The 22,461-nt window shown below is 37.8% G+C and overlaps 1 protein-coding gene across 11 annotated transcripts in view; it reads right to left on the bottom strand.

Moving 5' to 3' along the window:
• DLGAP2 (DLG associated protein 2) overlaps positions 1–22,461 on the bottom strand; it is a 449,538-nt gene that overhangs the window by 305,179 nt on the left and 121,898 nt on the right. For 3 of the 11 annotated variants that reach the window (XM_039385556.1, XM_039385555.1, XM_027744800.2), the window contains exon 1: positions 16,717–17,129. The exons of the other annotated variants lie outside the window; for them this stretch is intronic. The gene's annotated coding sequence lies outside the window, so the exon portion shown is untranslated. Of the gene's footprint in view, positions 1–16,716; positions 17,130–22,461 lie in introns of those variants that run through there. 11 annotated transcript variants of the gene reach the window in all.

Consider the following 22,461-nt stretch of genomic DNA (forward strand, 5'->3'; position numbering starts at 1 on the left):
GCATGAGACCAGAGTACCGAACCTATTGATTAATTTCTAATTAAAAAAGAAGAGAGTGAAGCACTGGGAAAAATCTGAAGCAACCTTGTATGCAGAAGAATGCAAGCTGCAGTTCATTGGTGTCTCCATAGAAACAAGATATATTGGAGGGTGTAAGACACTGTCAGAGGACTAAAAAATTTCAGCTTCAGCAGAAAACAGAAAAGCACCTGAGGGATTTTTTTAACCAGGAAAACAAAATTAATTATTCATTTCCCATATAGGAAGCATCCGTTTTTTTAGATGAATTACTTAACATACATCAGGATTAATTTATGGACTGGCTAATCCTATGATTTTCTAATCCATAAAATCTGTAGAAAACACATCATTACACTTCTAACTGTAATACCAAAGAGTAGGTATACAAATAAGTAGGGTGTCAATGAATAATTGAAAGCTCTATTCAATGTGCTATTAGTTCTTGGTACCATTTTCACACTTGCTTAGGACACAGTGCTTATGCATTCATATGAATGTTGGTTCATATGCAGAACCGCATTTTGGCCTGTGCAAAAGGTGTCCCCAGGAGAATTAAAGGCAATTGGGAGACTTAGCTTCAATAAGACACTGCTCTAAACCTGCTCAGCATCCCTCCTACTTCAAATGAACAGAGACTCACAGCATGCAGCTGCAGCAACTATTTTTAAGAAGTTGAACCCACACACAGGATGGATTAAAAAAGGCTCGTCTCCATATGCCAGACCTGAAGCTATAGGCAGAGGGTTTTTTCATATGTGACCAAGAGACCTGTGCCAGCTGGTAGCTTCACAGGATAGGTTGCTGTTCCCTGATTTTCTGCCCTGAACTGGCTACTGAAGCCTCAGGGACAGTATGCCCACAAGAACTGACCTCAGACCTGTCAGCTCTTCTCCAAAAGACAGATATTCCTTATCCATGGAGCTCCCCAGTGCTGGAGATAACTCTATCTCCTTTTCTTCTGAAACAAAAATGCTGGGGAAATTATTAGTTTTCAGTTTCCCCATCAAGTTGTTTCTGGTCCATTTCCACAAAAGAGCAGACAGTCTGTCATGCTGCCTTCACGGCCCAGGCTACAGACTAGGTATGTACATTCCTGCTTGTGCTATGCAAGGGAACTAAAGTTGAGAACTGCTGTTAACTTTTGGCTATAGGTCCTCGCAGTTTTAGGAGCTTCTCTGAGGGCTGAATTAAGATAGTGCATGTCAGACACCAAAAGAGAAAAAGTCTTTCAGAATAATCAGGTGACATCGCATGCCATGAAGCCATAATGATGTCCAACCCTTCCACAACTAGCCACTTTAAGGAAGACAAGGATTAAGAAAATGGATGAAAACTATGAGACTTCCAAGCTGCAAACAAGAATTAACGGCTCTAAAAAAATGTATCAGTGAGTGGGAAGCAAAGAGGAAGTTCAAGTGAAAAGAGTTATTCTGGGGCTTTTTAGCATGCATGTCACACATAACCAAGTTCTGTACAGAGCACCCATGTTAGTAAAAATATTCAGAAGACATACTGTAGACTAAGTATTATGCATATTTTTTATCAGTTATGACCTTCATAATAAGTATGCAAGCATTAGAGCTCTGCCCCAGGACACAGACTCATGCTCTAGATCTCACAGACTTGCGTCAAGATGCATCTAAGATCAGAGACAATCCTTTAATTAACAAAGCATGTCATCTTCCAGTCAATTGTCAAACTGATACAAAACAGAAGAATGGCACTAAGAGTGATTATTACTTGTTTATGTCCAGCTGTGCTTTTTAGCATATGTGAAAAGATGGAAATTCAGAGAAGTGTGAACTGATATGCACTCATTTATACTAAAGATTCTCTAATCTGTGCAGCAGAACTGAAAGCAGTGAACTTGCACTCAGATACTTATCACAAACTGCTGCCTGCGCAGGGTCTCTAGAAAAAAGTTAAAATTGATGGGCACACATGCAAAAGGAAAATATTTTAAAAGAGACACAGAAGATGACGAAAGATAGTTAACATTGCTATTGTTTTTCCTAAGGAGGATAAGAATTAAAAAAGATAGGATTTATTTTTGCTCTTATGAGGACTAATACAATGGCCCTGAAATTGACTTTTGGATTTCGTATAAACACTAATATCATCATATATCTTTGTTTATGTGTGCCATTCTTGTCCACATTATCAGTTTTAGTGATGTTAAGCCCATTACTCACACAAGTAACATTTACTTTAGGAATAAGAGATACCAACAAAAGCATGTTTTTCTGAAGGACATGATGCTAGACTACTCCTTTAGGGAATCTCTTAAACTCTGCTACATCTGAAGGAAAAGACAAAACAGTTGGGTAATCTCAAGTACTCTAGCTTTGCATCCTTCACTGTGATCATAACTTTGTGTCTCCTGATTCCTTATAGACACTTGACGTAAAATGAGGAAACGATACAATAGCATGAAGTCTCTTTTCCCCTTTCCTGTACCCCTTACCCATTTCCCAAAGAAGGCAATGAGAAAGAGAAATTACTAGCATTTTTCACTGTTTGTTCTACTTATTAATAAAAGTCAGACTGAAGGGACATTAAGAAATAACACTCAGAAAGAAGAGTGCACCACAATACCTGATACACATCTGCTGATGTGTACACTGTGATCATGTATTACTGCAGTTCTAAACTAAATTAGATGGAATGGTGTTGACATATTTCAGGAGAAAATTAGTTATAGCTTACCTACTAAAGTCTTTATTATCCGTGAAGCATGCTTGACACTGACACTTATTTTTACTAAGTACGATACTTTATAGGAGGCTATCCAAACCCTCTGACTAAATGCTTTATTCTATCAGAGTTTATAGGGGCATTCTTTGACATTAGAACTATTGCATAAAAAGCACATATCTGTATTGTGTAGTGCTGGAACTCCATCATGATTTTGACATTAGAAACACACACTGAGTTTGCAGTAATACTCAATGTGCTATGCTTACTTGCACGTATGAAGATTTCTTGCACACTGGACAAACCAGAAAAGACCCATCCATACACTCACTAGCTCAGCTAAGAGGCAAATCTATTCTCAGACCTAAATGGTTCAGGTCTATGTAGCAAACTTCAATGATCATAATAAGTTGGTTGGTCCCAGGACTATGTTAGACATATTGCGGCAGGGTCACAGATGAATTTTCCTAATTGCAATTCTAGGAACAGTGAGATCAAAGATTTCTGCCAGATCTTCTGTTCCCACAGATGCACACAGATCCATATTTTACAGAGATTCAATTTATTTGGGTAGCCAAGGCTGCCTGAGTCAGCATAGGATATATGAAGTTTTAGCACAATTACTAGAGAAAACATATTGGCCATGCCGGCCATCATAGAATTTTGTCACTCACAGTTATCAGATGTGGGGAAAAAATCGTGAATAACTTTTATGAAAGACTGAAGAATACTACAGTGTGTCCATCACTCAGGTCAGTGGTTACGGTGTAGTGCAAGACTGATGAATAATGGTTTTAATTTCATGCTTTGCCAAAGGGCTCTTAAGGGACGTGAGAGAAGTGACAGAGCCCCTGTTTAATTCTCAAAATAAGGATAATGATCTTTCCTCGCTTCAGAGATGTGCTTGGATGAAGACTCAGGCAGGTTGCTGTAGTGTGCAACAGGTTCACATGAGGTTGTTCCTATATATATGTATACATATACATAGATACACATATATGTGCATGTATTTTCATCAATGGATAACATCAAGAACTCAATGAGTTTAGATAAACATTGCAAGTTCACGTGCTTTCCTAAAATTTTCAGGCAACACTTTTTACTTAGGAGAGATGATTTAGTAAATATAAAAGATTTACAATATATTTCTTAAATCCATCCAGGACAACATAGTGCAATATTCTTCCTTCAGTTATTTTACCAGTTTGGCATATAACATATTGATTGTGGGCATATTTAAGTGACTTTTTTTGTGGGTTTGCATTTTGTTCAAAGCTGCTTTGAACAACTTTACTACTTTCCATAATTAAAATAAAATAAAGCAGAAAAGGAACACATTAATTTTCCTGCCAGAGTTGCATTTATCCCTAAGCACTTTGAGCAAGACACAGTGATGCACAATATGTTGCACAGTTATTCCGCCTGAGTAAAGCTCCTGATATTAAAGAATAACCATGCATCCAAGAGACAGTCAGCCTTAGGCACAGACAGATTGACACAGCGTGGTGCAACATTTTTGTCCAGAATCTGGAAATGCCTGCTTGTCAAACTTTGGCAAGAGTAAGTCTGCACCATGTGCATCTCCTTGTAAGTTTAATTGTCTGTATACAAGCTATTAGTCTACCTTCAGGAGTTACTTTTGTTAACATCTTCCTCCTTCATTTGCAGTATTCTGGCTAAATGAATATTACTACATCAAATAAATGAAAGGCAATCCATGGTAGTTTCAGGATTTTGACCAAGCCTGAAGCCAGAGCTAATGAATAAGATCAGTCAATTTATCCATCAATAAATAAGTGTTTGGCTTTAAATCAGTACTGCCATTCCACATGCGGAATTGCTTAAGGCAGAGGTTCTTTTAGCGTGGACCACAGCCCTCCAACATCTTGATCTCCTGCCATCACTGCACCACAGTGCAGGCCCCCTTCACTTGTATTCCTCATTATTATCTCTTCACACTAGTAAATATTGGAGCTATGCTTGATGAAAAGGGATATTTTAAAAAAACTTATAAAAAGTCATACTAAGAAACAGGGATCAGTCCCATTGAAACTGCACAACAGATCTGCAGCAAAATCAGAGATTTCTTAGAAGAATTTGTTAGTAGCAATAATTGAAAGAGTGCTACATAGATAAATCAAGATGCGCACAAAGAAAAGGCATTTACTGAAAATAAGCACTATGTATTTTACATCTCCACCTTGCACGTCTGTGCCACAGCAGAATGAATCAGCGTGAATAGCATGGTGATGGCTTCTTTAGAAGGCATATCTGTATGCCTGCTAAGAAGGATGAGCACACCGTACTGTGTCCTGTATGAGTTTATTCAGATAGCTTAACTGTATTACAAACTTACAGACTACATATATCACTTGCATTTGCTGTCCACATTATTGTCATCAGGATAGACCCAAGATAGCAGAATTGCATTTTTTCTTGGTGTCTAACTTTCTTTTGGAATTATATAATTTTCTTGGATATTTATTTTGGGCCTAGTTTCATAAAAATCATAGTTTAAATAAGCCCACTGTTCATTTTCATTTATCTACAGGTTACATGAGGCTACATTTTCATGTATCTATAGGCTTTTGTGGATTTACACAGGTGTCACTGCCAGCAGATACCTGAAAAACATGCAACTGCACAGTTCTACCATTGCCATGGGACATTTTTGAAGACATGAACCAATTTGTTCTCTGGGCATGCTCTGTACAGGAAGGAACTCAGCACTGCTACCGAGTTTCAGTCAAAGTGATCTAGAACAAAATCTCCTCAATAGGTTGAGGAGCAACCCACATCCAAGGACATGGTCAAACCTCCACTTGCAAAGGAGGAGATGTGCTGCCTGGTGACCCCTTCAAAGGGGTTGCTCCTGGAGGATGGGATGCAGTGCAGTGCCATGAAAGCAGCCGGACTAGCTGCCTGCCAACAAGGCTTTTCTCCTCAATCTGAAAGGTGTTCCCCGTGAGCAACAGGGGCTGACCCCATCTCTAGCAGTAAGGGAAGAGTCTCATCCCCTCTTTGTAGGCTGAGATGAGAGCACAGAGACACACAGGCTGCTCCGATGCACATTCGCTCTGACTTTTGCTGTGCCGGATGCCATACAACCTCTCATGGACTGGGTCATATCAAAGACAGACAAAAAGAAGGCATGAATCCTGCCTCTGCAAATATGTTTTTCCTCATATTTAAATGTTTTCGAAATAGTTGATCCGCACTGTAAAACTGGAAGATTTTTCTCTAAAATAAGTATAATACTTTAAAAAGCATTTTTATTAACTGAAACACTATGAAATTTATCAAAATATAGCTATTTTGGAATACTTCATGAGAAACTGGGTTTCCTCCCCTGGAAATTTTCATTGACACTTCTAAAAATAAGTGCAATAAAATCTCCAAAGGTGATAGAATAAAATCGATCAGGTTTTAATTAGAAGAAATTCTGGACAACTTTGAAATTTCACATTAAGGTGTTGTTTTTCAGGCAGGCCTACCCTACACTCCTTCTCTCTCGTGAGAAAAGGCAGGATGCCACTGCTGAAAAGCTTACATGATTGAATTTTCTTGTGCTTCTTCTACACACCACACCTACAACGCATCCTAGGGCTCTGTAAACTCCTGCTCCATACTGTAGTAATATTATTATCAATATTAATATATTAACCTTAATATATTATGAACTTTTTATTTAAAACATTTTTAAAGAAAAAAGCACCGTAGAGGATGCCAGTATCCAGGCACCAACAGTGAGGGCTGCAGGGGGGCTCTCTGAAGAGAGGCCAGAGCTTCCCAGTGTCAGACACAGATAGTTCCAGCCAGCTCTGACCCACCCACTGCAGGGCATGGCTGAGCCAAGGTGGGGGTGCCTCGGGGAAAGTGTGCGCAAGAAAGGGCAAAACCACTGAATAAAAGATTGTGAGGAAGAAATAAGTGAGACAAACCTGCAAAAAAAAAAATCCCCAAACCAACCCTGTGAGCACCAAGGTGAGAGCAGAGAGAGAAGGAGGAGGTGCAGAGATTTCCCTGCAGCCCATGGAGAGGACCATGGTAGAGCAGCCTCCATGGTGGAGCAGCCACAGTGCAGCCTGTTAAGACCCCACACATAAGCAAGTTTATCATGAAGGGCTGCAGACCATGTAAGGACTCACACATCAGAGAAGGTGCTTGAGAAGAAGTAGTGGTAGAGAGCAGGTCTTATGGACGGACATGAATCCCCATTCCCCATTGCCTGGGTGGGGGAAGCCAAGAAGCCAGTGAAGGAGTGAAGTAGAGCCTGGGAAGAAGGAGAGGCCAGGAGGAAGGTGTTGCTTTCATTTCTCTTTGTTTCTCACTATCCAAACCTTTTTTAATTGGCAATAAATTAAGTTAATTTCCCCAAGTTGAGTTGGTTTTGCCCATGTTGGCAATTGGTAAGTGAATTCCTTGTCTTTATCTCATCCCACAAACTGCTTCACCTGTTCACCTTATTTTCTACCTCATCCTGCTGAGGAGAGGGAATGAGAGAGTGGTTGGATGGGGGTCTGGCAGCTTGCTAATGTCAACCCACCACAATGACTGAAATCAGAAATACACACTCTTCTGGAAAAAAGGTCAGCATGACATCAAATATTTTCTTAATTAAATAGAAAGCACTGCTTTAAGTCATCAATACAAAAACAAATCACAGTTGTAGCAGTTTGTAATTATAGCTCAAATTACATTAGAGGTTACTAGTAGAATGTTTATCTATTTTTTTTAACAACAATATTCAAAAGAATTATTAAATAGATTGGTGGAGAATACACTGCTCCCTGAAATTTCATCAGGCTCTGGTCGAGGTTATACAGCAAGATTTTGACACTAGTCTAGAGAAACAGATTCCAACATTTTGCCTAGACAACTTTCTTTGGTATTAGAAGAGGCATGTTTAACCCCGCAGTACATCAGTGGCAAGTGAAAGAACCCCATGAGCACAGTATGTGGCAAACAGGCCATTTTGTGTGAATAAGCAATTTAGTCCAAGTTAACACAGGGAAATCAAATCAGCTCACTAGACTGAGGTTTAGTTACAGCGACGTAAACTTGGAATAACTTAAACTAATGTCTTAGCAATTCAAAAGATAATCTGCTTTATATAAATGCTAAATCACTAACCCCTCCATCAGACCAGATCTCAGGTTTTATGAGATGATATATAAACATATTCTTATTAATCCATGTGAATCAATGTCATCTTGCTGAAAATAAGGATCTTTCACCTCTCAATTAAGATTTATTCTTACTTCTTGGGTAAGGAGCTTACTTTTTTTTTCCACCCTCAACAGCATTTGCTACTAATATCTTATTACCACAATAGATCTGTCCAATATCTTTTATTTTTGCAATATACTAAGCTCTTCTTTTCATTTAATGTTGCCATTACCAGTGAAACACCACTTTTTGTTTTATTCTTGTTTTAACAGAGAGAAAAGAAAGCTATAAAAAAGTCTTCAGAAAAAGTCTCCAGTTGATGCAAGATTGCTATAATTCTGATTTGTCTAGGTCCCTTTTGAGGCATAAAATGTGTGAGGAAAACCAAGTCAATTCTAGAGCATGTATTTTAAAACTTTCATTGAGCATCATTTATGTTGAGTGTAACCTGGTTTTGAACTTTTGAAGAAAAGCTAAAAGATTCTCCTGGCCTCTTAGTTTTACCCCATAATCTCATGAATATAATTTTAATAGATACTTTTCATAAGGCAGTAGGAGCCAAGGCTGTAGCTTTAGGTGGCAATGTGTTGAGCAGAAAGAAACACATTTATGTCTTCTAGGTGGACATCAGAGTAATTTTACATCCAATTTTGCCCACTAGTAAATACCCCATTGACTTGGGGTATTTATATTACTGATACTATATACTACTATAACCTTTTGCTAAAAATGAAATGAAAATCACACAAATTTAATTTTGAAACCAACCTGTAAAACTTTTAGTTGGATGTCTGAATCTACTGATATTGTAGGCTTAGGAAAGGTCTGGTAGACCCCTTCTTCCCTTTACTTGGGCACATTTTTATTTTATTCCTCTCCTATTCTATACAACTTGTCTGTAAAAGTGTCCTTCATTTAAAGAGAACAGCTGCTAGCACAGTAATCACAGTGTCCCCTTCTGTGTTGGAAACAGTAGCTTGGAGTCCTGTTCTCAATTGTTATTTATCTGTTCATGACACATCACAGCTGTGTGAATAAGACCACTTAAATTTAACCATAAAAACATTTTTTTTTTAGAGGAATCTCTATTATTCAATGTCCAATACTGTTTTGATCTGTTTGCAGATGTCAAGGTCTCTGAAAAAATTTCAAGCACATCAGGTCTGTCTGAATTCCCTTGGAGCAGGGGTACAGGTACCATACACACATGATCAGGAACTATGTAGTCCCCCAGCCTGAAATTCCATAAAAATCTCACATTTTCATAACCTACTGAATACCCCAAAATTGGATTCCTAATGGCATGCTACCTGGAAATTCAAATGTGGCCTCTTTTATTTTCAGAGTAACCCATTTGAACACAGATAGTTAAAATGACTTGTTATGACAATTTAACATGAGTGAAAACTCTAGGAAGGAAAAAAAAATTACTTCACCCTTGGGGGACAGGGAAATAATATTCGTATTGTATTCAGAAAATAGGCACTGCTATATGAAAAAAATTATAGCAGTTGATCGCCTCATATCTAACTGTTACTAGAATTTAAAACTGAAATCAGTAAAATAGAAATTGTGCCATTAAATTAGCATTGGAGCAATATTCTTTTGAAATACAATTTTAAACCTCTGAGTTCATTTCCAGGTCTCTGTGCTACTTGTGGATATGATTTCTCCTCTTTCCTTCTCATGCCCAATGCAGTAGGGCGCATGTGGCACCTTTCAGGCTAGTTGGCTTTCTCAATGCTTCAAAACTAAAATGAAACTAAGGGTAGAATGTTAACATAGTTGCACTATGTTAAGTCAAGATCTTGTTGAATGGCCAGTTCAGTAATAAGAGCCCTGTCTAGCGCAGCGGTCCTGTACCATGGCTGGGCTTTGCGAACCAAGATTTGGGAAGGGCTCTACCCACATTTGTTACAAGCACGTTGGTGGCTAAAAAGACCAATACGAGATAGACACGTCTGATTGCAAAAGGCACAGCAGAAGGTCCTGTACCACAAGAGAGAAAAAAACCCAGCAAGCTAGCCAGACTGTTTTTGAAGCCTCTTCAGACCAGGATGTAGTAGAATGAAATATCTGCAAAATATTATAGTGTTTGCAATGTCAGAATCTGCTATAACTGTGCTATCTGGCAGTATCTCAGCACTGCTCTTCTGGCTCTCTAACAGAAAGTGTGTGTCTCTGTACGTGTACGTGCGTGCATGTCTGTGTGTGCGTACAAACAAACGCCTGCCTGTGCTTGCACATTACAGCATTCCTGGGTGAGACCAGGTACAGGAGACATGAGATCCTAGGAGAACAAGAGAAATCAGAAGTGAATGTAAAGATTACGTTATGATAAATATATATCTGTTCTTGCTTACTGAAGCATAGATGTATCAATAAACCCTCACACTCAGATCAGACACAAGGGGTTTAATACAAAGCAGTAAGTGTCTAGATAGGAAATCTAGGGAATTCTGTCTGGGATGCATGAGAATGATAAGAAGCAGGCATTCATTACACAATAGGCACATAAGGGATCCACTAAAGTGTTACTACAACTAGCCTGGAAGGACACCAAACAACAAAGGCTGAGATGATGTGCCCAGTCCCAGGAAAAGGAGTTTCTTAGATTAGAAAGCATTTCCCTTTTCCCACAGGGCTTCATCCTAGAGCCCACTATAACCTAGATGAAGCTCATACTCATTTTCATCTAGAGGGCACCCAAACTGTTACTACTACTGCCTTCTTTATAAGGCAATGTTGCATTATGAGACACAATGATAGCATTGACATGAATATAGTAAGAACCATGAAGTTCCATGAAGGTCTGAACTGCACCAAAATTGATAGGATTTTAGGGCATGGCCATGGAACTACCTTCCTCTGGAGCCTGTGCAAGAAATCCAAAGAACATATAGAAGACTGCACAACTCTACTACATACTATTGCTGACAATTGTCCTATACCATTCAACGTTTTGAAAAAATTTCTGTCTAAGTAGGTTTGCTGATAATGTTAGCTCACCATCCCAAACTTGGATTTTATCTCTTTCATCACCCTGCTGAACACATTTTGACATCTGCAGTGTGAGCAGTAATGACAGGGGTTCACCTTTGCTTCGTGCTATAAAAACAAGGTCTTACTTGAACAGTGCTTAGTTTCATAAAGTCCTCATCCTTCATTTGCTTTATAGGTGCTGCTAAAATGGAAATTATACTGTTAAACAAAACATCCTGTTCTGCAGTAATATTGAATACCAATACTGTATCAAAATTGGTTGCAGAAATCTTGCAGATGCTTCTCTCCTCACAAGAGGAGAACTTCTTATGAAATCAATCCATTTTAGGAATCCAGCCTTTAGATCAGGTAAACTTATCCAGCTTGTTAATATTTCTTTGGCTGTACATCTGATTTAAGAGGTTCATACTGGAAGTTAGTCTTACTCCTAGTTCCAGATCTTTTCCTAGATCAACCTAATTATCATCTAGTGTGGCTTAAAATGGAACTGTGACACAGGACATGCAAAGAAAATGGAATTACACACACAGACAAAAGAAAATAATTCATAAAAAAGGCCTGTTCAGCTTGTCTCTGCATGTTTTTGAAATATAATATCTTGTCAAAGCTATGGTTTGGAGTGTGGCCACAGAAAGAGCGAAGTCAGCACAACCGAGTGCACTTCAGGCAGGGGAGTGGGAAGGAAGAAGTGTCTGTGGGCAGGATGTGAACCTCTTCAGATGGATCTGCTAAAGGAATAATGAAATGGTGCCACAACTTAAGTTAAAATATGGGGGAGATAAATGCTTAGACGGCAGTTCAGAGCAATAGCACAAATTAATTGTCTAATTGTAAGGTATAATTTAAGCTTTTACTAAGTCTATGAAAATGTATATGGACTACATATTTATGAGGAAGATACCATTGACTCCATATAATCAATAAAATCGAGAGTCCCCATGACATTTAGCTATTTAGCCTGCCAATCTTTATGATACTACAGTATTATTCCTCTTGGTTTAAGATGTTTTCTCTTTTCAGCTGCTACTATGCCTGCACAAATGGGAAGCAGCCAAATGATTGCAGTGAGGAAACAATGAGGGTGAATAGATACAAAATGCTGTCAAACACACTAAGTGAACAGAAAAAATACGCCTTTAATTTCTTTAGTTTCTTTTAGTTCTTTCCTGCTGCTATCAGCAGTCAGGCAGGGGGAAGGGATATGAGAATAATTGTTCAAGTGACAATATCCCACTTAAAGAGCCATTGATAAAATTTATAGGACTAAAAACGTGTGAAAAAAAACCTGAGATTAAAAAGTAATTTCTGGAGAAATGTATAGAATAGCCTCTGAGTTTTGTGCACTTTCCTAGCCATGAAGCTGATGTGAATGGTGAGGGATGTGAAGTTTGGAGGAGTTTAACCCAGGCCTCATCTCTAAGAGTGCCAGCACAAAGAATAGCTTTCTAAGAATAAGCACCTCCTAGGTGCCTGATTCCCTCAAAAACAAGAACATCTGAACTGTGCCCACTTCTCAAAGCAATGCTGAGCTCACTTCCCACTCCAACCCCACAGTACAATTTCTGTAGGAGATGAAATAGCTCCGTTTGGGTTTCCTTGTCATTATGTGGAGGAGCAGCCACAGTGAGGGAGTGTCTGTGGATGTGTGCTGAAGTAACATATGATCACCAACACCTGCTTTCCTTTTAGATCCTTGGCATTCGAAGTGCAGGACCGTAGCGGAGTCCTGGCAGAGGGTGCTACACGATCCTACAGGCAGGCAGGCTGCTCCCTGGCAGCACGGCCTGCAGAGCACAGTACCTGGCTCTCCCAAGCCACACGCTCACCAGCCATGCCATAAATATTCCTATGATACAGGAATATTTATTTCAACATGCCTGGCCTGCCCTTGCCCCTCCTCTCTCCAGGGGTAAAGTACACAAGATCTGGAAGTGCTCTTCCTCTTCGTGAACTGCTGCGAGATTTCTGCCCACAGGAACAGCACCCGGATCTGACAAGCAAAAAGCAGCCTGACATTTTCTGGCCTCTGTTATTAAATGGCGCATAGCCCTTATCATGATCCCAGTTAAGCCAGTAAGTGTTTTGCCATCAGCTTCAGCAGAAGCATGTTCAAGCCCTAGATACCAAGGATTTGATGATGACAGGTCACCTAGAAAATGTTGGTCTTGTATCAAATGTCAGATAGAGTGCTAAGAACTGGGAGGACAGACAACACATTACTATATAGATCAGCTAAAACTTGAACCGAATGACAAAGAATGCCTTTTCTCAGAGAGCATGGAAACACATGTTCCTTAAGTGATTTTTCTGCTTTGGATTTTTTTCTCTATTTCTTTTGATGGGCAATGGTCACATTTAAATCTTTGACTCTGATATTGCAAGTAATTATTGCTACCACAAACACTGCAGTAGCATTTATTATTTGCCTATCATTTCTCTGAAGATGTTAATAGTAACTATGATGCAGTCTCACTCTCCTTCAGTAAAAGAAATCTATGAATGACTATGTGGTTTTCTCTATATATCACTAAGTGCTCTACTGTGAGGGTTGTCTGACAGTAACAGACTTGTTACCCTATTTGTACCTCGGTAATGTACTCCTAAGAGGAATTAATAGCTTGCTAAGCAGAACTACTTTGCTACTTTCTGTTTGCTTTGCTGGCATTGACACTGTCCTGTACCATTTGCAGGCTTTAATATCAATTTTGCAAGTGCATCTGTCAAAGGCAATTAAATTCTATGACAGATATAATTCAAATTGGACCAATCCATGCAAATCTTTCATTGCTGCGGGTATGAATATTTTATATTACATAACAAGAAACTAAAAGCAATTCACTTTAATTTAGCCATGGTGTCTTCAGTCAAGGATGTGTAGATTTGTATGTACTCCAGCCCTTTGCACTGTCCTTGGGCAGAATTTTTAAAGTATATATGAAAAGAAAAAAAGTGTATTCCTTGTGGTATTCAGAGAAAATGAAGGTGGCATTTACAGACCTTGTGCTATACTAAACTCTTGTGATTGAACAGAATTTTCTTTTTAAAATGAGTAAAAAAGCCAGCTAATTTCCCTTATTACTTTAGAATAATTTATTAGGATTTTTTTAAAATAGGAATGTGGATCCCATATTCTTTTCTTTGTGTGCACACTTAACTCCCTTTATATTCACATCAGAGACATCTATCTGGTCTCATTTGTACTACACTCATGAAACTTGATTGTACAGAAGTCCAGTTATTTGTGACGTTCCCTCATGTACTCTAGCACAAATTCAAGGTTTTCTCCTCAAAACCAGAACCAAATTATCAACTACATAAGCTTGCTGCAATGACAAAGGTAAGAGCCTAAAATTAAGTAGAGAACTACAAAACATAGAGATCAAAAAGTTTTCAGAAAAATACAGCTGAGATTTCTAATACATTGGCAATAACAGAATGCCAAAAATAATAAGGAAAATCTATGGAGCATAACTAATATGATGTAATCTATGTTACAGAGTTCTATGACTCCTGGATATATAATTTAAAAACTTATTAGATAAAGCTCAAGTGGAACATCGTATGCTCTGTTCAATGGTCCTTTCTCCTTCTCTATATTTTTTAATTAATTTAAGAACTGGATATAATGTTTTAAACATAATGGATATGTTGCTTTTATTTATATGCCCTGCAGTATGCTTATTGCTCCAATTATGTTGATTATCTTTTCTATTAATTTTAAAGTATTTTATTATTTATGAAAAGCAGCTGCCAAATCTGCTTCCCTTTAGTGGGAAATTATAAGAGATGCAAAATTGGAAAAAAATATTAATGCCTTTTTTTACATAAAATTTTAAAACAGGTGGACTAATAAAAGCAGTGACTACACAGTAATTTCTTCATTTTTATTCTCCAGAAGATGGACCCTGCAAACCGCTTGATATTTGAAATTTAATCAGCTAAGCTACATAACAGTTATATGTCTGAAACACAGAGCATGCAATTTGGCCTCTACACTCAGTATCTGCCACTTTCCTTCAGCTTTCGCTTATTATGCATAAATGAAATCTGTGAAAATGTCTTCATTTTTCTAGATCACTTTAAAAAGCATTTGCAGTGAAAAAGCTTCCATGAAACATATTAAGTAGATCTCATTATGCAACTATTTGGACAAAATAGCCTTTATTCTGTGTTTTTTCTTGGAAAAGCAAAGGAGAATGCCAGGTACAGTGCTGATGTTTAATATGCTCATGTGTTGAAGTACCTTCACCTGCCTGCTAGCATTTTAAAATAACATGTTTCATTCAAAAAATAATGCCAGTACTCACCAACTTTGCTAAACACACTGATTTTAAACACCTAGCAAAAGTGTTGTTTGACTGTTTTCATGTTTCAAAAGATACCTTTTAAAATTTACTGCACTGGGCACTACATGCTCATGTTGGTCACTTGTTGCTAAATAAAAAGGATGTAGTCTGTCTCAAGTGACAGGAAAACATGACAGATATGGATTCACAGATATGATCAAATGCAAGAACTGATATTAATGCATGCCTGTAAAATAATCACGTTGGTACTACAGAAATCAAACCTTCAAACTTCTCCACAGAAATAAAAAAGCAACCGTAATTACAACTTGTGAATTGATGACAGCCAGCCTGAGCTTTTATTCTTATTTCATACAGAGCCTGCTTTTTTTTCCTTTGTGGCTGTGTTCCTGCATAAACTTCTAAAGAGTGAGCTATTTTACCTGCACATCAGAAACCTACACTGGCAAATACAAATTCATTGATTTTTTGGATAGGCATATCCAAAACTAGAAGGGTACTCCAGGAAAAAAGAAAACCCCAAACCTCTACTTTTGAAAAGTTTAAGACATGAAAGGGAAAAAATGCATACAGAGAATACTTCCCATATTGAAACATTTCAAGCCATTTGAACACTGTTCACTTGCTGCAAAGTTGCCAATCCTAAAAGCAGGATTGAATGAATTTTACTGAAGGAGACCCAGTAACCCAGTGATCTTCGAGACCTCTGCTGAAACGTAAGTTTCTCAAAAAAAAATTCTTATATCAAATCAACCCTTACTGTACAATTAATGTTACCTATCCGAAAGAGTGTGTGTGTGTGTGCTCACAGCACATTTTTAAAGCTCTTTAAAGAATATTTCTGTTTGATAGTATTTTTTGTTAGCAACAGTTCTATAATGTAAGGGCTCCTATCACTGTGCAGCAAATATGTGGGGTTTTTTGCTCTTATCTCATGTAGTGCACTTGATAAGGAGTACTACTGAATCTTCTGCACACTGCATTACAAAGAAAACTGTCTTTCTGTAAGGCATTTTCTCTCCACTGCTTTCACATAAAATAAAGGCTCTTGTAGCTGGATGTATCTGAATGTATTAATACTCAAATAAAAACTGAAACCCATCTACTTTATCTGGAGTATAAATCCCCGAAGATTCTTGCCTTTTCAATTGTGTTTGCTGTAACAAAGGTTAACATTGAACTGAACTTATCGTATTCTAGCATCACATGTTAAGTTCCAAATCTCTGTGTGTGATCTATTTTCTTTTCTATTGTTGAAATTAGAGAATAGATAAAATTATGGCAATATTACTAAAAATAACACAGCAAAAGCATTTTACTTAAAGACAGTTCAAACCTATTGCTTTCATGAGTAGGAAAAAAAACATGGTGCAAAGTACTGGGGGGAGGGAAGGGAAGAGCATCTGTTGAAAATTAACTACTTCAACATTAATTAACACATAATTTTCTACCTGATGAGCTGATGTTGTAGAAAGTATAAATTGAAGGCACAAGAGTAAGAAATGAGTCATCTTTGACTTACCGTATCAAAGACTATTGCTGTATTGCAGTCAGCATCCAAACACAGAGCATGAAGCTTCTCACAAATCAGAAAAAATATACAATCAATGAACAAATAAAATTCATTGTAAAAATAAAGGCCAGAGATTAGAGTATGTATCCAAGGATCTGGTTAGTCACAGCTTTGACTAGCCTGCTACAGAGCTCTGCAAAACAAGTATACTGCAGCAGTGTGGCAAGCATAGGATTGCAATGCATGTCCCATATATTCAAGCATAATAGAAAACATGGTCTGGAGCTTATTCCATGTGGAAGTGGGGTTTGTTTTATGCAGGCACAAAAAAGAAAGGTTCTTTTCCCACATAACAGAATTAGAAGTGAAGATTTTTCTTGATTATTGTACACAATAATTCCCCAGGATATCAATTACATAAAGCAGGTGCCTCTGTCTCCTGTTTCCCAGATAAATGCCTGTAATCTTATTTCACAAATGATCCTATTTAGACAGGAGCCACCTATTGTGATGATATCATTTGCTCTAGTATCCATAAATGGGCAACTTCCTACAAAACGTCATGACTACTGACGACACAAATTTTTATAATATTGAGTGGGCAGGGTGGTTGATTGGGCCCCATCAATCTACAGCAGCTTCTGCTGATGTGATATCATGAATCCTGCATAATCATCTAAAAGACTGAAAATGAAGAGATGCATTAAACCTGTCTGGTGGAGCTCATTAAAAAAAAACAACAACCCCACACCTAAAACTGGAGAAAAAATCCTAGAGAGGTAGTAAAGGCAGATGAAACATAATGACAAAGCAGCGGCACCTTTTCAAATGCCTTCGGCACTCCCAAGGATACTGGTAGATATGAACAAAATCACTCTCAGTTTAGAAGTGTAGCTGTCAGTTTAACAAATAAGAAAAGACTGAATATTCTCTTTCCTTGCAAATGCAAAATATGCATTGACAGCTAAAAGGACCAGTGCTTCAGTGATGCACAAATTAGCCACTCTTAGAGAAGATTTTTCAGAATTAGCAGCTGCTTGTCACAGTAGCTTGGATTATGAACTCTGTATCAAAGTACCCTTGGACTGTTAGAAATCCAGTCAGGCTTGCTTCATGCACTCGTTACATGGATTTAATTTCTTACATCAGTGTGTTCTTCAGAAAAATCATCCAGTTAAATATACATATTTGGGAAATGCTATGATGCAGATAACTGAAATTAGTTTCCATCTGCCTGCTTTAACACATAGGGATGTGAGGAGAGTTAAAGGTGACACAGCGTTCACTTGCCTACCCACCCTTTCCCCAAGGGACTCGGTTGTAGCTAGAGGCTAAAGCAAATTGCTTAAGAACTTTGTATTTAATACTTTTCCTGGCAGAAGTTGGTAAGAACTTCAGAAAAAGATCTCCTGATTAAAAAAAAAAAAAATTACCTCAGGGCATTTTTGAACAGAATCTCCACAAATCTTGGTTTAGTTATTCCTGCTTTGAACAGACTGAGCTGCATCTAAACAACTTCTTAATACACAGGAAGAGACATGTAACATTAGGATCCATCCACATTCACATCTGTACAATGCTCACCAGAACGCCAGTCAAGCTGGGGTTTTGGGGAAGAATACTTTAAAACTTAAAAGCACAAAACCCGAGAGGACTTGTATATAATATATACATTTCCACTGATGATTTCCACCAAAACAGAGTCCACTTCTGGAAATCCAGCCTGTCCACTGTAGATGGTCCTCTTTATACCTTGCCTTTACTTCATAGTATCTTTGGGCCAGAGACCTCTACTAAATTTCTGTATTACACGTAGGGAGGGTCCAAAAGGCAAAGCAGTTCAAATGTTAATAATAAAAGCTATTCTTTCAGACCTGACTGATACCAAAATGACTCACTTCAGGTCTAGATGGGGTGAAAGCAAAATCTGAGCACAGCATCCAAGATACAGCCATGCTGTCAAAACAGAGAAGTCAATGTTTTTTTCTAAAAGCACTCTAAAGAGAAGAACTCCTTCCTCAGAGATTGAAAACGATGGAGAAAACAATTTCAGAGCACTGCATGGCCATTTAGATACGAGCATTTAGATATGAGCAGGTTCTTTCCTTCTCCCTCCTGTGCTTGTCTTCAAGATAACACTAGCTGATCTTCCCAAATATGCTGTCTAGGCATAGAGTGTAGCTTTGACTCCGGATATCATAACCCCTACATTTCAGTACTGGGTGGAAATAGAAAAGCATATACTCTGTGTGTCCAGATGGCATAAATATTTTCCACGTGTTTCCATGACAAAAGATAAAGATAACACAAGAAACAGTTAGAAACTAGAAATGTATGTGAGTGTAACTGAGATTAATGGTCGAGAAGTTTCTCTCTTGGCTAGATAAAAGCTGCTGAAATGGAAGTGAGGAAAAAAAAAGACAGAAAATAGCTTAAAAGAAAATTCATTACTGGTTCATCAAATTCAGTCCTGCCTTGGGAAACACCAAATGTCAGATTTTGTTGTTAATGTACAAAGACTTTTAAGGCTGTTCCCAGGATGTAGTAGGAAAGCATTCATTTTATTAAAACAATATCTTTTTCAGAATCTGACCAAAGGATGTCACCATTCTTCCTTAACCTAGTTTTGAGCTTACCAAGGACACAGTGATGAGCTTGGAGTTTGCTCCCATGCAGAGGAGGATGTTAAACATGGTCCAGTGGAAGATGCCCTCCCTGATGGTTCTGATCTTTTCTTAAAGGCTTCTGGGCTTTATAAAAGATAGTGCTAAAGAGAATGGACTGTCATTCCCAAACAGCTCCCTATTGTCTAGGGAGATAGGGTGAGAAAATATCCCAAGCATATTACTGTCTCAAGAAGAGCCTGAAGGATGAGTCACTCCATGGAAGGGAAAGCTGTTGTACTTGGTCATGGGGAGATTGTCATAAGCCACAACATCTAATACTAAGCGAGCACAGAGGACATCTGATAAAACTGCAGACCACATAACAGAATATTCTACCCCTCTTAAGTTCTTTCCATTACATTTGGGATCTCTCAAGTACCCTGATATCCAAAAAAATAAGTCTAAATGTCCTTAAAGCACCTTGAAATTCCTACTGGTCTTCCCTTTTTTTTGGCTTATTCTTTCTAGCATAACTGGAAACTAAATCTCTCCAGATATTAGGGCCAGCTGACAAATCTGCACATTCCTGGGTAGAGAATAAGCAGACTGGATCTTTAATGTCTAGGTTTTCCAGTAGTAAGAGCTGAAACCTAAATTATAGAACACCAGTGGATTATTGAATCTTGATTCTGAAAGGTAGGAGACAGAAGGATGCTACCTTCTAAAACACCTACTGATATTTTAATAATAATTGCTTCAGTTAAATGAGCTTGTCTGCTGATTTGAGTAGCAAGAAGCCCTGCCAGTAAGTGTCATTGTAACTTATATTAATTAGTGGGGAAACACTAAACCAACAAAAAATTATGCTAAAAAAAATCTTGCAATGCTCTCCTTTTAGACTGCAAACGACAAACAGTCAGTATAAATAAAAAGTGAATTCTTACATGTCATCCTTTTCCAGAAGTAGATTAGGAAAACAGCTACTGCATATTGTGTGATGCTTCTTTTAATGGTGCTACTCAGGTCAGCCCTTGTGCATGTCGATCAACAAGGATCACACACACTAAGAAAAAGAAAAGCCTTATAAGAACTTGCATCTCCACTTGTTTCTAAGAAAAACAAACAGGAAAATTAGGCAAGAGTCTCGGAGAAGGAAATTTTAGTCTGCTAACCTTTCTAATATTTGCAGCCAAGATCAGAAATGCTAAGGCCTAAAAAGTGTATCCCCATTCTTTTAGCCAGCTCTACTTGTGCCTAAATCTCTTGAGGAGCTGAACTGAACTGACGGGATCCTTTGGACAGACATTATTACAAGATGCGTCACATTGCTGTACCTAAGCAAAGTTTCTTCCTTAAATCCCTTTGAGAGTCGTCACTATTGCTTTTAAACAGCACTGTGGAAAACTCAAAGGGAGTTTGCAGCCTCATAAGGCCAAATGTAATTTGTCATAATGTAGAAATGTTAATGAAGAATAATCTGCAGTTTTTAATTACTTGTCAAAATCCTATTACTCAACAAAAAGCCAGAAATATCTATTGCCAATATCGCACCTAAATAAATTCTTAAGAATTATAATCACAATAAATTATTACTTAATGCTTGAAACAATCAGGAAAAAGGTCTGTTCACAAGCTCATTTCTATACCACCAGCTGCAATGCTGGTGTCCCAAAAAAACCCCATGAGTGTTCATTTTATTTCACACTCCATAAGAATACAGGTGTAAAAAAAATCTGCCAAATAAAAAATTACATTTTCTGATAGGAAACCACATAATTTTCATTTCCATACGAATGTTAAAATAATTGAGAGCAGAAATTTTAAAATTTTTTTAAGAGGGGCTTGGCTTTGGTTTTCAAAAACAAAAATGTTGATCGATAAGGGGTGACAATGGTTTGCATCTAGTGTCTCTTCTACATAAGTTATAATTTTTCTTGAGATTGGAAGAAAAGGGTAAAAAGTTCTACTTGATGTCATTCTGTCTTTGAAATTGTGTATTTTACTAAGTCATTTCCTTTTCAGTGGAACTCCCCATTGCTGTGAAAGGCAGCTGTATTGAAACACTTATAGTACAAAAGGTTGTACAAAATAATTTAATATAAGCAGTAAGTAAAACTTTCTTCTATCATAGACCTCCATACTGTAGGATGCCTGATGGTTTTCCAGAGAGGTTGGTAGGCTTCATCCTTGTAGTCCAAAAATCTAACTCGTTGAGCATTTCAGATCAGGATTCTCTATAAATTGTGGCTATTGTGACAAAACAGTCCCATTGGCAGACAGGAGACTTATCAAGATAGTTTTTTTCATTGAAGATCAAAGAGCAAAGCTATGGTATGGTCATAAACCTGTGACATGAAAAAAGAGGGTTCTTCCAGGTTAGGATGTCATTAATTCTTCAAATTCTGATATTAATAAAGTGGAAGATGCATCTGTGAGCAGGACAGCTTTGTCAATTCCTCACTCATTTGGAGGCAAGACTGCAAAAGCATCCAGCTGCCCCTCAATGCAAGTGTTGAAGAAGAGCAATAACAACAAAGAGAAAGATAGTCCTGAAACACCATATACCAATAGTAACATCAAAAAATATATCATTAATGCCTTCTTTTAAAGAAAATGAGTTTCCTTCAAAATTTTCACTTTTTGCTTCTTACCAACATCTCCGGAGGGCTTAATTTAGAGGCTTTTAATAGCCTACCCTTTCTTTTTTTTGTTTTCAGAGCTTTCAGCCTTTTCTTTGCAGTAGCATTTTAAGAATGTACTCAAGAACTTGGTATCTCAAAATTTTTACAGGAAATGAAAAAGAAACAGTAATCACTTGGTCTCCCTGTAGATATGCGCAAGCTTAGAGCAGTTAAGAAGCTTCTCAACTTTGCACTATTTAATTTTAACAAACTTTATAACAGTGGCATCATTTTTACCAAACCTACAAAATTTTTCTCAGGTAACATTGCTTCAGAAGCCACTAGTCTGAGAATGTTAGTGTAGGCTTTCTGAGCATTCTTGTTTTGAGTAAAAGTAGTTACTAGTGACTTGTTGAAAAATAAAAGGCTTTAATCTTTCCATCTTTTTGTTTACTGATCTATGTCTTGAGTCAAACACAGTTCTTTCACTTGTAGTCCTGTGTTCCTTGCCTTGACTTCCTCTTCCC

The sequence above is a fragment of the Pipra filicauda genome, unplaced genomic scaffold, assembly GCF_003945595.2.
Source record: "Pipra filicauda isolate LSUMZ 115617 unplaced genomic scaffold, ASM394559v2 scaffold41_size5083284_pilon, whole genome shotgun sequence".
Lineage (NCBI taxonomy): Eukaryota > Metazoa > Chordata > Aves > Passeriformes > Pipridae > Pipra > Pipra filicauda.